Source organism: Nicotiana attenuata, unplaced genomic scaffold (assembly GCF_001879085.1).
Source record: "Nicotiana attenuata strain UT unplaced genomic scaffold, NIATTr2, whole genome shotgun sequence".
Lineage (NCBI taxonomy): Eukaryota > Viridiplantae > Streptophyta > Magnoliopsida > Solanales > Solanaceae > Nicotiana > Nicotiana attenuata.
The window spans coordinates 94,015-112,334 of record NW_017671501.1 but is presented as its reverse complement, the minus strand read 5'-3'; positions in this window follow the sequence as shown (position 1 = coordinate 112,334).

Genomic DNA, 18,320 nt, shown 5'->3' with positions numbered 1-18,320 from the left:
ACTATTGCTTATGAGAACAAAGTTATCTATATCAGTTTGATATAGGTTATATACGAAAGTATATTATTTTCTCCCCTCACAAGTGGTTCAGGGTCAGGAACCAAATAATTCCATCTTATTATTATTGATGTGCGATGTATATTTTGATTAACACCATAACGCACAAAGGTGGATTCTCAAAGTTGAGGTAACAAGTTAGTTTTTCTAACATGAGGGGGAGACAAGATACAACAATTGAGAAAAAGTTACATGGAATGAATTATTATTTATACATCTAGATCCCCGAATAAAATAATATGAACTTAAAGTTCATAAAAGGATAATTCATGTGCAATTTATTGCAAAGCATGCCAGACGCATTTGCTGACCTAAAGAAAGTAACTATATTCTCATTGCAAATGCTCCTATTAGAATAAGTCCTAGAAGGATAAAGTCTATAGTACGCTTAAAGCATATATACAAATCGGTTTCAAATAAACTTCTTGATAAAGAAGATGAGCAAATGATCAAAATGATCATAATAAAGGAGGCAAGTGATCTAGAAGATCACATGACATAACACTTCATAAAATCTCAAGAGAGATTCAAGTACCTGAAAATATGAATGAAGAGATCTCTATGTTATGTCTTTATGAAAAAATATTGAAACCGATATAAAATGTTTGTCGACGACATCTATAATAGCGCTAAATATATATGAGGATCTTAAGTCTGAAGAAACAATTCGAATAGAATTGGTTTCATATGAAAGACATGTAGTTTTGAACATGTAGTTCAAACACTTGAAAGTACAAAGTCAATGATATGTGCAATCAGTTTTCGATATCTTATATGTCTAGCATGACATGAAAACTTGATATGCATCTAAAGTCTATTATGTGGCTTATATGACTTAACTTATATGACAATCCATGAAGGAGTTAAATTGCTTAAAGCATATAGATCATGGTCATGAAGTACTATATCCTAAATGCAATTTGTGCACATATGTATCTTGCTATAACTATAAGCATGATAATATGATAGCAAGAGTTTTCACCCATATGTGAAGATATTGAAATGATGATTCCAACAAGATCTTATGAATACAATACTTCTATCAGGGATGATGATTTCAAGGTGAAACAAATTCGTTGAAGTTAATATGGCTGATATTGTTTATCAAATATCTATCAACAATCTTTTGAAGATGGTGCACAAGATTGGAATGCAAATGCTTAAGGATGTGAATTGATGCTCTCATCAGGGGGAGTTAATATGCGTTGTACACTTTTTCCCTTACAAGGTTTTGTCCCACTGGGTTTTCCTTACAAGGTTTTTAACGAGGCAACCAAAAGACGTATTGTAGATATGTGTACTCTTTTTCCTTCTCTAGAATTTTTTTCCCGCTGGGTTTTATTTTAATTAAGGTTTTAACGAGGCACATTATCTGTTGAATAGACATTCAAGGGGGAGTGTTATAAATAGAATTTTATTTATGGTGAATGTCTATATTTAGAGAGATTCTAGGGTTTATTACTTGGTGGCTAAGTCACCCTCTCCCTATAAATAGAGGGGTCCTATTCCATTGTAAATCATCCCAATATCAATAAGAATTCTCTCTCTACTTTGCTCTGCAATACTCTTCTTCTTCATTTATTATTTTATAACAGTTCACTGATTTTTAAAGTTCCAATCATACTTTGCATGTGGAATATGTATGTATGTACAAGTTTTATAAGGAAAAAAATAAAGTAGAAGAGTTCAGGATTCTTTTGTCGAGAAAAGATATTAAATATTCCAATCTCAAGGAAGGAGTTATAATTATGTTACATCATTTAATTATGGAAAGAATAAATACAAGTCAAGTTTTACTTAATATTAACTTCCTGAACATTAGGAATGCTTAAATAGTTTAGCTAAGAAAAAATTTAACACTCTAAATTTTAGTTAATTTTAAAGTTCTAAATATTTAAAAAAATATAATATGAGTGTTATATTTAAGGTAATGTCACGATCCAAAATTCACTAAGGGTCGTGATGGTGCCGGACACCACTGTCAGGCAAGCCAACACCATTTAACTAGAAATTTCTCGTTTTAGATATTTCTGAAATTATTTCTTTTATACATTTAAACAATAAATAATAAGTTCCACTAAATAAATAATGATGTCGTTATAAAACTACTGAACAATCCTGAAATTATCCCAGAACCCGATGTCACAAGTGCATGACCAATTACTAGGAAATCCAATAAAGTACAATAGCTGTCCGGAATACAAACTTGGACAGAAAGTAAATATAATGCATTGAAAGGGACTCTGCTGGCTGCGGGTCGTCTCGAGAGATGCAGCTCACCAGTCTCTATATCATCCGTGCTGCTACGCCCATTAGGCCACTAGAGGTACATGTGCCCGTGCAACAAAAATGCACAGCAAGTGTAGCATGAGTACAAAAACAACGTGTACTTAGTAAGTATCCCGCCTAACCTCGAAGAAGTAGTGACGAGAGGTCGACTTCGATACTTACTAATGGTCCAATAATATCATTACAATAAAGAAGTGAATAAGTACGAAACAGGGCAATTATATGAAATAAGCATGTATAAAACACATAGTAACATCTCCTTTCTTCTTTATTTTACTCAAGTTTTCAGCTAGCAAGTTCCCTCCGTAACTGGAGCACATATATAGATATGGTGGATTTCATTAAAGAAGTTATCATAATTCAAAATAGGGAAGAATCCCCCAGGTTCACTGGCTTCTAGCCAAATATCATGCACGATTCCATGAGAATAGTATATACATATACATATATAGGAAGTGCCGAGGCGTACGACCCGATCCAACATAAAAGTAAATTGTGCACTATCGAGAGTCGAACGGCGCAAACCATAGATGCATCTATTAACCTACCGAGGCGAACGACCCGCTCCCATGAGGGTGGTACATAAATCCTGCCGAGGCGAACGGCCCGATTCCATAAGAGTAGTAGAAGAAAATACCCCGCTCGCGAATCATACGTGCGACGCGGTCAAATATAATTTACGGAATTTTCACGCTCGCGAATCATACAAGCGACACGGCCAAATATATTTTATTAATAATTCAAAATCCTTTTCTTGATTCTTTTCAAAATAAGAACAATTCAACGTGAAGTTCTTAAAGAGATTTTCCCCGCTTGCGAAATGCCCATGCGACGCGGTTACACATAGATTTCTTAAGTCATTATAATATATCTCAATTCTATCGAAAATACGAAGTTTCATGGAAACCCTTAATAAATCTTAAATTCCTCAATTCAAACTCCTTTCAACACAATTATTACGCAGCCCTAATCTTGTTTCTTCTCAAGACAACAATAACATAAATTAACAACAATATCAACGAAGCATGATGTAAGCCTAAACTACCCGAACATAGGCATAATAGTAGCTACGCACGGACTCTCGTCACCTCGTGCGTGCGTAGCCCCCACAAATAGGAGCACATAATAATTTAGTTCACCTATGGGGTTAATTCCCTCTTACAAGGTTAGAAAGGAGACTCACCTCGCTCCGAAGTTCCATAACCGTTATTCCACGCCCCTCCGAAAACTCAAATCGATGCACATTGCTCCAAAATGAGCCAATAATTATGTAAACTCATTAATACATGATCAATTACTCATTATAACCCAATTTATAACATTTCCTAACCCCGATCGAAAAGTTGACAAAATTGCCCTCCGGCCCACGTGCCCGGATTCCAAAAATTTTCGAAGATAAAGTCTACCCATAACCTCACGAACTCAAATATATAATTTACTCCCAATTTCGTGCCCAAATCGTGGTCAAAATCCAAGAATACCAAATTTCTAGGTTTTTATTCAAAACCCCAATTTTCACTAATTTCCCATGATTTTTCATGTTAAAATCTAGATATAATCCAAGTAATTAACTTGCAATAGGTGGGAATCACTTACCTTGACATGGATGATGAAAATGGAGCTTCAAAATCGCTCCTAGGTCGGCTCCCATGGAGGAAATGAGATGAAATGAGCCAAACACATTTCTTTACACTTATACACTGCCCAGACGACTCTTCTTCGCGTTCGCGAGAACCCAGTCGCGTTCGCGGGAAGAAAATTCCCAAAAACTATTTTTCAAACTCTTCTCAGATAGCCTCTAGTATAATGGCCATAACTTTATTTATAAAACTCCAAATGATAAATGGTTCAATATTTGAAACACTAGACACCAAGATCTACACCTTTCATGTTTTGGAAATTTCCGAATTCCTTATAGATTTTGAGATATAAGCTGCCAAAGTCAGCCCTGTGCAACACAAATTTCTTCTTCATGTTCCCGGACAGCCAGTAGTGTACCAGCCATAACTTTCCGTACACAAATTCAAATGGTAAATGGTTTATCTTTCTGAAAACTAGACACAAAGAGCTACACTTTTGTTTTGGATCATCTCCAAATTCCTTGTAGATTGCGAGATATAAGCCTCCGAAATAAGACATGCGCAACAGAAATTCTTCTTCTTCGCGAACGCGAAGAACAAAATTCCAGAAGCCAAATCCTTGTTCGCGAACGCGAGAGGACCCTTGCGGAAACGAAGAACAACACCAGACACCAACATCAGCAGTTCCAACACAACCCGAAATGCTCCGAAACCACCCCGAAACACACCCGAGGCCCCGGGGATCCCGTCCAATCACACAACTCAGTCCCCTAACATAACACGGACATGCTCGAAGCCTCAATCACGTCAAACAATGCTTAAACCATGAATCGCACTCCAATCCAAGCTTAATGAACTTTTGAATTTCAAACTTCTATATTCGATGCCGAAACCTATCAAATCACGTCCGATTGACCTCAAAACCTTCAAATTTCTATCTTTAGCCAAATGACTCCAAAATGACCCACGGACCTCCGAATTCACTTCCGATCGCGCTCCCAACACCAGAATCACCATATAGAGTTATTCCCAGACTCGAAATCCCAAACGGACATCGATAACATTGATATGCACTTCAACCCAAACTTATGAAATTCTTTCAAAAATGCCAACTTCCACAATAGGTGCCGAAACGATCCCCGGTCTTCCAAAACCCGATCCGGACGTACGCCCAAGTCCGAAATCATCATACGAACCTGTTGGAACCTTCGAATCCCGATTCCGAGGTCGTTTACTCAAAATTCAATCTTAGTCAATTCTTCCAACTTAAAGCTTTCGAAATGGGAATTCTTTTTCCAAATCAACTCCGAACTTCCCGAAATTCAATTCCAACCACGCGTACAAGTCATAATACCTGAAGTGAAGCTGCTCATGGCCTCAAACTGTTGAACGACGCGCTAGAGCTCAAAACTGTTGGGTTTTATATATTTAATTATATTAAATACTTAAAAGAGGGTGAATGGAAAATGGAAGAAAATGAAATTTTGAGTGAAATTAAGTTTCCCCCTTGGCAAAGGGACATTGTTCCATATTGGAAGAGGAAAAGGTTTTTGATGGGTATATAAGCAATTGCTCTTCTTCTAGCTCATAAAGAGTTGAGAAGAAGGCAAGCCTCGCGCCGTCGTCGTCGTCGTCGCTCGCTCAGCTTGGCTCGGCTTCGACTTCGGCTTCGGATTCGGATTCGGTCAAATGATCGATCGATCGATTAATTTTTAGACCAAATTTATTGTTAATAGTAAAATATTAACAGAAATATTATTAAATATTTGTTTTAATAACAAAATATTAATATTAAAATAAATATTAATATAAATCCAATTCAGTTATCCAAATTTCAGTTTTATGTTTTTGTAACAGGAAATTAACTACCCTTCAATTTTCCCTCTTTATTTTCCCTCTTTATTGTTGAGTAAATAGCCATTTATGTTATGGCATTTATGTTGTGGCCGTTTTGCATAAACAGCCATTCTGAAGAGTTGCACCTCTTCAGATTCCAGCCCAACTTTGGCTATAAATACAAGGCTATTCTGCTCAGAATTTCCATATGATTTTCTGAGTTTCTCCTCCTTCTTCTGCATACTTTTAACATCAAGCTAAGCAACAGTAAATGTGATTTGCTACCGAACTTTGTGTTCGCTGAAACACTGGGGTTTGAAGTACCACTACACCAGTGTGTAATTCGTTCTTCCTGGGAGGAAATAATCCATAACCTTGGGTACTAGGAGGGGATTAAATTCCTTAAGGAAACACTGTGAATTCAGTGGGCTCGAATTGGTTTTTGTTATTTCGTTTACATTTCTGTTTATGTTCATTTATATTTTCCAGAATTATTTTACAAATACAGTTTACTAACAAAAACGACGGGTCGTTACAGGTAAACCTTATTTTTAAGTTGTAAAAAGGTGATCAACATTTTACATAGAGATTTCGTGTTTTTACTGACTTATATGTTTTAAAGGTTTTTCTCCTATTATTTCTATTTCATCTAATATTTTTATTATATTATCTAGATCCTTTTCATTCTTTATTATTTCTATTTTTTGTATTCCAGTTTTAAAATTATATAATTCTTTTTCTATATCTATTAGAGTATAGTCTTTTTTTAATATATTTTTATCTTCATTTCTTCTAGTATTAAGGTTTTAGATTCTTCTTTAATCTTACAATATGTATTTTTATCTGCCTTACACCAAATCGTTCTAAGCTGGTTCATAGTCAAATAATTATTATTCCTTCTAACTTCCTCTTTAACAAAACCTTTTAATATAATATATATTTTAAGTTCCTCTTCAACTTTTTCTATTGCAAAAAGTAAATGATTAGTAAAAAAACTTAGGATAATAAGGAAGAATAGAAAGCACATGAACTTAGTATGAAGTAAGAAAGGAAGAGAACAAATTAAAACGCGATTGGTTTTGGAACAACGTCTGTTCAAGTACGGTTCATAAAGGAATCCTTTTTCATGTGTCCAGAATTAAGGTTGGACCCATTTTTAGCTTCGTTTTCCCCCTAACAATTTAACTAACAAAGGTGAATGCAACATATTAAATTAGTTATCATCGAACTAACATGGTAGAACTAACTCAACCTTAGCTTAAAAGAATTGCAAATCTGCGTAAATTGTTAACTTTGTACTGTATGGTGCAATAACATATAACTGAGAGAGAGAAATTTTCATAACTAAGTAAAACACCGCATGTCATTGACATTAAAGCAACACCAACTAAAATTCTTTTCTTAATTAAAAGAAACCGCAACAATCACTTATTACAAGTAGGAATAAGCACATGTACACCCTAATATTTAGGAAGTTAATTTACCCAAGATTTTCTATCGTTACAATTTCTGATCCTAGACTATCCAACTTTGTCTAGAATACTTCTACCAATACAATCTATCAAATAATATTTGAGACTTATTATTTTCTAGGAATTTGAGGTAGCAACTATGATAAGGCACATAAAGAAACTAAAAACTTGTAGTCATGAAATAACGTAAGCGGGCAGAAGTTTTTGTGTGTATTTTCTTGTTAATTCTTTCTAATTATTTTGGATAATAATAATAGTTATCATTATTATATTTGAAAATAACGTTGATTAATAATTAGAATAAATTACTAACCGAATATTAAGGAATACAAAACAGAGAGAGAAAGCGGAAGAAAAGTGGTTGAGAAAGTCAATAACACTTATTATTCTACAAACCCAAAGATTCAAAAGTGAAATATTAGATATTAAAAGGCAGATGCGGATCCAGGATTCCAAGAAGATGGGTGCACTATTACAAAGAAGTGAATATAGAATTTATACTTGACGGAACTAACCTTTATGTTCTTACCATGAATTCGTGACCATTTAGAAATTTTAGTTTTTTTTTTGGTTGTAATTTTGGTAATTTGTTATAACATATATATTATACTCCATATAAAATTTTTTAACGAACATTAAACCAAGCTACATCATCAGTTGCTATTAATTTTAATGATATAAACTTTTGTGATGACAAAAGAAGATCAAGCATTAACGTGTTAGATTTGGGATTTTGGATGAATAAATCAAACAAAAAAAGAAGAAAAAAAATACTTAATTAAAACACAAGAGGGGACACTAGATATGCCTACAAACTGAGAATTGAACATATAACATTACATATATGTTAACTCGAAGATCTACGAGCTATGGCAAAAATGAAAGAAAGAAAAACCTTAGAACAGATGAATGGAAAGAGAGAGAAGAAGGGTCAGTCGGATCAGACCCATTTATTTTTTATTTTCTGTATATATGTATATTACAACTGAGTATTTATATTTACAGTGATGAGACTATAAAAACTAAACTAAAAGTAAATGGGAAAATACAATTAGGCCGGGTATGTAGGATACCACTATTGGGCCAGCCCTTTTCCTTTATCTTGTCCTTTATCAGTGCTAACACCCCCCCTCAAGCTGGAGGGTGAACACACACCAAGCTTGCCAAGAATGTGGAGATGAAGTTGACCACCCAAAGCCTTTGTCATGATGTCAGCTAACTGGTTGTTACTGGAAACAAAATGCAGAGAAATGAGACCAGAATTCAAGCATTCACGAACATAATGGCAGTCAATCTCAATATGCTTAGTACGCTCATGGAAGACTGGGTTCTTGGCAATATGAAGAGCAGCCTGGCTGTCACAATAGATGGGAACAGGACTGGTAATAGAGAGTCCAAGATCCCCAAGAAGTCAAGTCAACCAAGATACCTCAGCAGTCACCTTCCTGAGGGCCCTGTACTCAGCTTCAGCTGAAGATAAAGAAATAGTGGGCTGCTTCTTACTTTTCCAAGAAATTGGACTGCCACCAAGAGTTACATAAAACCCAGTTCACTCTTTCGAGAGATAGCACAAGATGCCCAATCAGAATCAGAATAACCAGCAAGAGAATAATCAGAAGAGTTGGAGAGGAGAACACCTTGAGAACGATCATTCCTGAGATATCTAAGAACATGTAGGCCAGCCAGCATGTGAGGGACCTGAGGATGCTGAAGAAATTGACTCAGGTGCTGGACAGAGAAGGAAATATCAGGCCTTGTATGCTGTAAAAAGTTGAGTTTGCCAATGAGTCTTCTGTAAAGACTAGGATCAGGAAGAGGATCCACCATGTCCAAAGTGAGCTTGACAGAAGGGTCTAGAGGAGTCACAACTGGAGAGAAATGATGACAATTGAACTCAGTGAGGAGATCAGATGTGTACTTGTGTTGGCTCATGAGATAACCCTGAGGATGAGCAGTGATTTCCAGCCCCAAGAAGTAATGTACTGACCTTAAATCCTTAATCTTAAATTGATCATCCAAATAGGATTTCAAAGAGTTCATTTCAATGAGATCATCTCCAACCAAAAGTATGTCATCAACATACATTGCTAGAACCACTAGAGAACCAGAAGAAGACTTGGTAAAAAGAGAGTAATCATTCAAACTTGAAATGTAGCCTCTAGAGAGCAAAGCTTCAAACAATTTTGAAAACCACTGTCTGGATGCTTGCCTAAGGCCATATAAAGACTTCTTAAGTTTGCAAACCAATGGAATAGAAGAAGAAGAAGAAGAAGAAGAAGAAGAAGAAGTAATATCAAGGCCTGGAGGTATCTTCATATAAACCTCTTCATGAAGATCACCATGGAGGAATGCATTGTTGACATCCAAGAACAGAGTCCATCCTCGTTTGATGGCAAAAGTCAGCAAGCATTTGATGGTGGCGAGCTTGATAACAGGGGAAAAGGTCTCCGTAAAGTCAATACCTTCCCTCTGAGTATCACCCCTAATGACCAACCTGGCCTTGTATCTCTCAACAGAACGATCTGCCCTCTGTTTGATCTTATAAACCCACTTACAAGAAATAGCCTTTTTATGAGGAGGAAGAGGAACAATGTCCCAAGTTTGATTTGCTTCAAGAGCATTGAATTCCTTTAGCATAGCCTCCTGCCAGACAGGATGAGAGGCAGCCTGCTGGTAGAACTGAGGTTCAAGCATGTGTGCTTCACTAGGCAAAGCTTTAGGAAGAGTAGAAGAGGAAAGATTGGAGTTGACTGAAGAACAGACATAGTCTTTGAGATAAGCAGGCAAAGTAACAGTTCTGGAGGATTTTCTTAAAGGAGGGACAGCAGGTGGAGGAATAGATTCAGGTGGAGAAACAACAGGAGAGGTAGTAGGGGCAGAAGTTGAAACAGGGGTGACAACGAGAGGAGGAACAACAGAAGAAGAAGCAGGGTGAGAAGAGATAAGAGGTGCAGAAGATGGGATGTCCACAAATGGTGAACGGAAAACAGAAGAAAGAGAAGGGGAGGAAGAGGAAGAATAAGGAAAGATGTGTTCATGGAATATTACATCCCTAGAGTAGAACACGGAAGAATTGGACATATTCAACAACTTGTAACCTTTCTTACCGCAAGGGTAACCCAGAAATATAGAAGGTATAGCTCTAGATTGAAACTTATTCCGACCAAACTTAGGAGAGGTTGCAAAGCATACAACCAAAAGACCTCAAGGGGTCATAAGATGGTGGACACCCATGCAACTTTTCATAAGGAGAAACTTTGAGCAAAAGAGGTGAGGGCATCCTATTTATAAGATAAGTGGCAGTCAAAACACAGTCACCCCAAAATGGCATTGGCAGTTTAGATTGGAAGAAAAGAGCTCTGGAAACTTCTAATAAATGTTTGTGTTTTCTCTCCACAATACCATTCTATTGTGGGGTATGTGGAATGGTGGTTTGATGTAATATACCTTGAGAAGCAAAGAAAGTGGAAGCCTCAATACTACTGCCAAGTTCCAAGGCATTGTCTGATCTGAAAGTATGAACTGAAGAGTTAAAATGTACTTTTACCATAGAGGTGAAGATTTTAAGATAGATAGGGCATTTCTTTTGGAAGAAAGGAGGTGATCCAAGTGACTCTAGAGTAATCATCAACTAAGATGAGAAAAAACCTGAATCCATTATAAGTTTTAGTATTATATGGACCCCAAATGTCAATGTGAACTAGCTGAAAAGGTTTAGTGGAATGAATTGTGCTGTCATGAAAAGGCAGTTTTTCTTGTCTAGCCATAGGACATATAGGACATATAAAGTTTTGTTTGCTGGATACTTTATCAGATAGGAACGGAATAGATTGCATCTTATGAAAGGGCATATGACCTAATTTTTGATGCCAAAACAAATCTATTTTATTGACAACAGAAGTCTTATTACATTTAGGTGAAGAAAGTACATACTGAGAAATTGATGCAGGCTTATTACAAGTAATAGAACCTATAGTAAGACTAGAATCTATACAAGAGGTAGTAGCATGGGGAGACAAAACATGAGTTGAAATGGGAAACAGTTCTGCATCTGGATGTAGATAGTAGAGTCTGCCAGCAGCCTTACCAATTACCAGTGGCCTCTTCAGAGAAGGCCCCTGTAAAGAACAATGGAACTTGGTAAGTACTGCTATACAGTCAAGTTGGGTAATGAGTTGATGTATAGATATTAAGTTGAAATGAAAGGAAGGTACAAGAAGAACATTGAGAAGAGTTATATCATGTCTCAAGTGCAAGGACCCAGTTGATATAACCTTTACTTTATAACCATTTGGTAAGGTAACAAGAAAAGGACTAACTAAAGGTACAATATCACGAAGTAAATATTTTTGAGGAGTCATGTGATTAGTGGCCCCTGAGTCTAAGATCCAAGGATCCACATTAGCCTGTGAGGATGCACACACATGAGAGTCTACAGATTCTATAGCATAAGCGGTAAACAAACCTGCAAAGTGAGCATAACCAGAGTCCTCAATAGAAGGAGTGTTGGAAACAGGACCAGGAGAGACTTGAACTTGTTGAAACATAGTCAAGAGGTGTTGGTATTGTTCTTTGGTAAACCCATGAATTGGAGAAGAATTCCCTGGAGGCTGACTGATAACAGGAGATATATCACCTTGGACACATGATGCAGACTTGTTGTTCTTTGTGAACTTGAAGTCTGTAATACTTTTCCACTGTGTCCAGGTTTCTTGCAATATTTGCAAGAGAGACCACTGACATTCTTTCTTGATTCAAAATTTACCCTTTGCGCGAAGTTTTTATTGTTGGCTGATTGACCAGTTGACACAGAAAAGGAGGCAGAGTCACCAGAGAAATTAGAAACATTAGAGAGAGCTTCCTTCTGACTCTCATCCTGTTGTAATATGGAATAAGCCTTGCTTATTGGAGGAATAGGATTCATCATCATAATGGCACTCTTCACTGTTGATCCTCTATGAACTTTGGAAGGGCTCCACAAGAGCAGACATGACCCACATAAGAAGAATTTAATTCATCCCACAGACTCCTAAACTTGGTGAAATATGTGGCAATAACAGAAGAGCCTTGATTGGTTGTGCTAATTTCTCTTTGAATTTGAAGATATTTGGAACCATTTGATTGACCAAATCTATCGTTAATAGATTTCCAGACTTCCCTTGCAGTCTTAAGACACTTGACACTGGTTGCAATGTCCCTAGATATAGAATTAGTGATCCATGCCTTAACCATGTCATTGCACCTCTCCCAGTACGGATAATAAGGGAAGTCTGGTGTAGGTTGGGGAACTCTACCATCTAAGAGCCCTAACTTGTTCTTTGCAAACAGAGAAGTAAGCATACTACTTCTCCAAAGCACAAAACCACACCCATTGAAAGGTACAACTACCAGTTGACTACCAGGACTATCAGAAGGGTGCACGTACAGTGGATGGGATGGATCCAGTGTAAAAGGTGTGAAACCATCAGAAGTTGTGCTACTAGATGATCCTAGATTATCCATAACACTACCCATAACATGAAACTCAGCTAAATTGAATCAGAACAATATAAGCAATAATATCTACAACGCAGCAAAGAAGAATTTTTTTTGAATATATGCTAGAACATGCAGCCAAATCTGAGCAATTTTACAGTTGAAAACGAGAAGGATATTACCAGCCTTCTTCTGGAACTCGAAGAAGAAGAGTCTTCTCTGAAGTATAAACCCTAGAAAACCAGATTTGACGAAATCGAGTGCGGAAATTGAGAAAATCCGAGATGTTCGGCATCATGAAGATACTAGGAGTCGACTGGTGATGAAATCCCCAAAAATTACCGGTAGAAAATGTTGTTCGACATTTTCGTCATTCTGATGGATCGAAGATCGAATCGATGGAAACTCAGAAAGAGGGTAACATCGGAGTGAAGCTCGTGATGAGAGGAATCAGAATTCGTGCTCTGATACCATGTTAGCTCGAAGATCTACGAGCTATGGCAGAAATGAAAGAAAGAAAAACCTTAGAACAGATGAATGGAAAGAGAGAGAAGAAGGGTGAGTCGAATCAAACCCATTTATTTCTTATTTTTCTGTATATATGTATATTGCAACTGAGTATTTATATTTACAGTAATGAGACTATAAAAACTAAACTAAAGTAAATGGGGAAATACAATTGGGTCGGGTATGTAGGATACCACTATTGGGCCAGCCCTTTTCCTTTATCCTGTCCTTTATCAGTGCTAATAAAGGTGCACTGAAAAATTATTGCACCATAGAACTCTTGGAGCTTGAGAGCATACATGTATATTTAAGCATATTTTAAGAAATATAAAATTATTATATAAGATATAGAGATAGAAGCATGGGTGCACGTGCCCTATGCTCCAATACATAGATACGCCCCTGTTAACAAAAGAAAATATCACATCAAATTTTTTTCTCTTTGAAAATAGAATTTTTATAGGATAAAATAATAATTGCAGTTAAACATTTAAAACTATGGATAAGCTAATATGAAGAATTTTAATCAACAAAATGTAAACTATTTTCTTTAATGTTGAAAATAGATAACAAACTCTTTAGATTAACTAATTAGCTAAGGAACCTAATTTATTTAGTTTTCAAATTCGTCGGATAAGTAAAATTATTTTTAAACAGACAAAACTCATAAGATATATTAATTTGTTTCGATAAGAAGTGCATTAAAATGAAAAGGAAATTAAGAAATAGAAAAAAACTTTGTTATAGTATAGCATTAAGAATCAAATTGATAAAATGCATCCTTGAAGTGGTATGGATAAAAATGGAAGACATAATATATTCTAAAAGATTTGCCATTCATTATTATTATTATTATTATTATTATTATTATTATTATTATTATTTACAAAAATGATAACTTTCTATATATTTTATAAAATATTTAGCCAATAGTAATCACTTTGAAATTTTATCAAAATATTTTTATGAGTTATAACACTAACCTCTTCATTCCTAAAAAGACAGAGAAATTTAGTTTTTACTTTGGTTTCTTTGATATATCTTTGTTGATAAAAGTATTTTTGTGTTGTTTACATATTTTCGTATTAGATGATAGAAATTACAACGATCTCGTAGGATATTCCAATAGAAGTTCTCAGAATTTACAATAAGGTATTTGAGCACTTGCGCGCATAATTTCTTTTTCTTATTGAGCTAGCTAAATGAGATCGGCATTCTTCATTTTCAGAAATTTATACTTTCTCTTTAATTTTTATTTTATAAGTCAAACATATTATTCAATCATATATATATATATATATAATTTTTACAATAGTGTATTCATTGATATAGGATATACGATCAAAGCGCGTACACTAAGACTAGTAACTTTAAAATTATGTTAATACTTTTTGTTGGGCAACCAATTAATAGATGTTCAGCCAATATGATAATATTTGGGATGAATCCACGTTCAAACTAAAAAAAAATAAAACTAGGAAAACATTTTAAAATATTTTATGTCACGACCCAAGATTCATTGGTCGTGATGATACCTAGCCCAACCCGCTAGGTAAGCCAACTATTAATTATCAAATTTCAATAATATTAACAAGACAATTAAATAAAAGTAATTTATGGAATTTTATACATTTTCCAAGGACTGGGTAGTACAAATCATGAGCTTCTACGACTGGAGTTTACAAAGCAACAATGAAACAAATACACAGTCTGTTTGAAAAGTACATAAACAGAGTTTTATGAGCTAAGGCTACCCCGAACAAAGGAGGTAGCCACAATAGGGACGCCGGTACATCTTCAAGTCCCGCAACCATCGAGCACAACAACAACAACAACCGACATCTGCACGCAATGTGTAGAAGTGTAGTATCAGTACAACCGACCCCATGTGCTGAGTAAGTAACAGACCTAACCTTAGGTTGAAAGCAGTGACGAGCTAACACGGGATCGGGTCCAATGCCAATATTTCCACAACAGTTCATAACAACATAATACAAGTAAAAAAAATTAAGATATCTCAAAAATAAAATACTGAGCTCGTTCACAATTCCAGAAAATGGTCATGCTTTTCAAATATCTCAGTGAAAGAAAATCCCAGATCTCTTACAGAAAATGCCAAAAGTACGAGTAAGTTTGAAAACTCTAATTTTTCCAAATATCCTTTCCACAATAAATAAAATGTCTCATTTTCTTTCCAAATAAAAAATATAAAGTGCCTCTCCATACCCACATATCAATGTGTATAATAAGTAATGAATGACGTGATACTATCTAGCATGAGGAAAATGAATGCATCTCAATGCCTGTATGTCATGTATGCATGTAAATGCCATGTATTTCAGAGATGATACATGTACTCACAATCTCAAAGTAGCCAATCTCATTGCCTCTCATCCTCTCCTACTAAGCTCAATACTCAGCACTAAATCACTCAGCACTATGTAATAACCGTTGCGACGTGCAGCCCGATCCATATATATATATATATATAGTCGACTGCGCTCACTGGGGCTGTACTGACTCCGGAGGGGCTCCTTCAGCCCAAGCGCTATATCGATGCGGCGTGCAACCCAATCCAATATCGTTGCGGCGTGCAACCCGATCCATATATCGCTGCGGCGTGTTGCCCGATCCATATACATATATAATCAATATATCGCTGCGGCGTGCAGCCCGATCCATCAATACATCGCTGTGGCGTGCAGCCCGATCCCATAAAGTATAATAGATATAATATGCTGCGGCGTGCAGCCCGATCCAAAAATGTCTCTCTCACTCAGGCCCTCGGCCTCACCCAGTCATGAATCTCTCCAGTCTCACTCACGGGCATACAATGTCATGAATCTAGCCCGACAACAATGATATGATGTATCTATAATAAAAACTGAGACTGAGATATAGTATGAATGCATGAATATGACTGAGTACAAAAATATCAATAAAAATCAGTGAGATGACAGCCAGAAATAACCACTATGGGTACAAACAATATCAGCATGAAGCCTAAACATGATATTTAGCATGATTGACAGCTCAATTACTTTACCACATGGTGAAAACACAAATATCCACAAAATAGGGCCACTATACAGGGCCATGGGAACAATAGAGTCCCAATTCACATGGTGCACACCCATACGCCCGTCACCTAGCATGTGCATCACCTTAAAACCAATCACATAACACGTAGTTCGGGGTTTCATACCCTCAGCACTAAGCTTAGAAGAGTTACTTACCTCGAACGAGCCAATACCAATGCCGAGCAGGCCAAGCAATGCTCCAAAAATACCATACCACGCGTCCGACCTCCGAACGGCTCAAAACTAACCGAAAACAACTCAAATACATCAAACAATGCTAAAGAAACCAATCCCAATCGAAAAAGGTCGAATCTTTAATCAAAAGCTCAATATCAGCCAAAAAACCCAACCCGGGCCCGTGCCTCGGAACCCAACAAAACTCACAAAATCCATCAACCCATTCAATTATGAGTTCAACCATACTAGTTTCACTCAAATCCGACTCCGAATCGGTGTTCAAAACTCAAAAATTCATATTATGAAACATTAGGCCAAAATCCCCAATTTCTTCTTTAAAATTCATCACCAAAAGCTAAAATCAAAGATAGATTCATGAAATATAATCAAAACCGAGTAGAGAACACTTACCCCAATTCATATGCTGAAAAGCGCCTCAAAAAATTGCCCAATTTCGAGCTCCCCAACTCAAATTATGTTAAATGCACAAAACCCTCTTTTTAACACTGTTCTGCCTCGTTTCTTGTGCCAAAAGATCTCGAAACTCACTTTTGATACCTCCAATGGATTCCTTGTGAAATTCTAGTCAAGTTAGGGTCTTGAATCACTCCATTTGATCTTATATTGAAGGAGATATGTTGGTTTCAGTATTTGGAAATAGTGCATATTTTTAAATACGCAGCAGTGGCAATTTCATAATTAATTTGAAAAATCTAGCAACCTAATTCTTAGTAAAATGACCATAAAATCCTCATACGATGTCCAAATTTGACGATTCTTTTTGCTATGGCTCCGTAATTACGATAAGGATCTAATGCTTCAATAAAAACAGAAATCGGAGCTCATTTGTTCAATGTGGTACCGTTTATGCTTGAAGAAATGACGTCGAAACATAAGAAAAACATGCGCAACGCAACCCAAACCTATTCAAAACTCACCTGAGCCCCTCGGTACGTCGTCTAAACATACCAAAAAGTTCCATATCTGTAACGACCCGACCCGTCGTATCAGGTATTACGCCCTGTTTTCCTCATTTATTGCTTCTTCATGTTTTATTATCAGCAACGAGTGAGTTAGAGTTGAATTGAATTGGTTTGGATAGGAAATGAGACACTTAGTCTCTTTAAGGAAGGCTTAAATTGGAAAAGTCAACCGGACGTTGACTTAAGAGTTCGAAGGTTCGGATGTGATTTCCGATGATCCGGTTAGCTTCGGGAGATGATTTATGACTTGGGAGCGTGATCTGAATTGGTTTTGGAGGTCCGGTGTAGAATTAGGCTTGAATTGGCGAAGTTAGCATTTTGGCGAAATCCGGTTGATATGTGAGATTTTGATCCGAGGGTCGGAATGGAATTCTGAGAGTTTCAGTAGCTTCGTTAGGTGATTTTGGATATGTCTGCAAATTTTCAGGTCAGTCGGACGTCGCTTGGTTGGGTTTTTGATCGAATGCGAGTTTCGGAAGTTTTTAAAGAACTTAGGCTTGAATCCGATGAGAATCGATAATTTTAGTGTCGTTTGATGTGTTTTGACGATTGGAATAAGTTTGGATAATGTTTTTAGTCATGTTGGTGCTTTTGGTTGAGGTCCCGGGGGGCCTCGGGATGATTTCGGATGGCTAACGGGGAGTTTTGGGAATTTCATACAGCTGAAGGCATGCTGTTTCTGGTATTCTCGCTTCTGCGGGTCTTGGACCGCAGAAGCGGAGCCGCTTAAGCGGAGCTGTGATCGCAGAAGCGGTCCTTGAGGGCTTGGCAATTTCCGTAGAAGCGGAAGGCAGTCCGCAAAAGCGGACATCGCAGGAGCGGGTGGTGACCGCAGAAGCGGTCCTGAGGATTTTAAGTTAGACC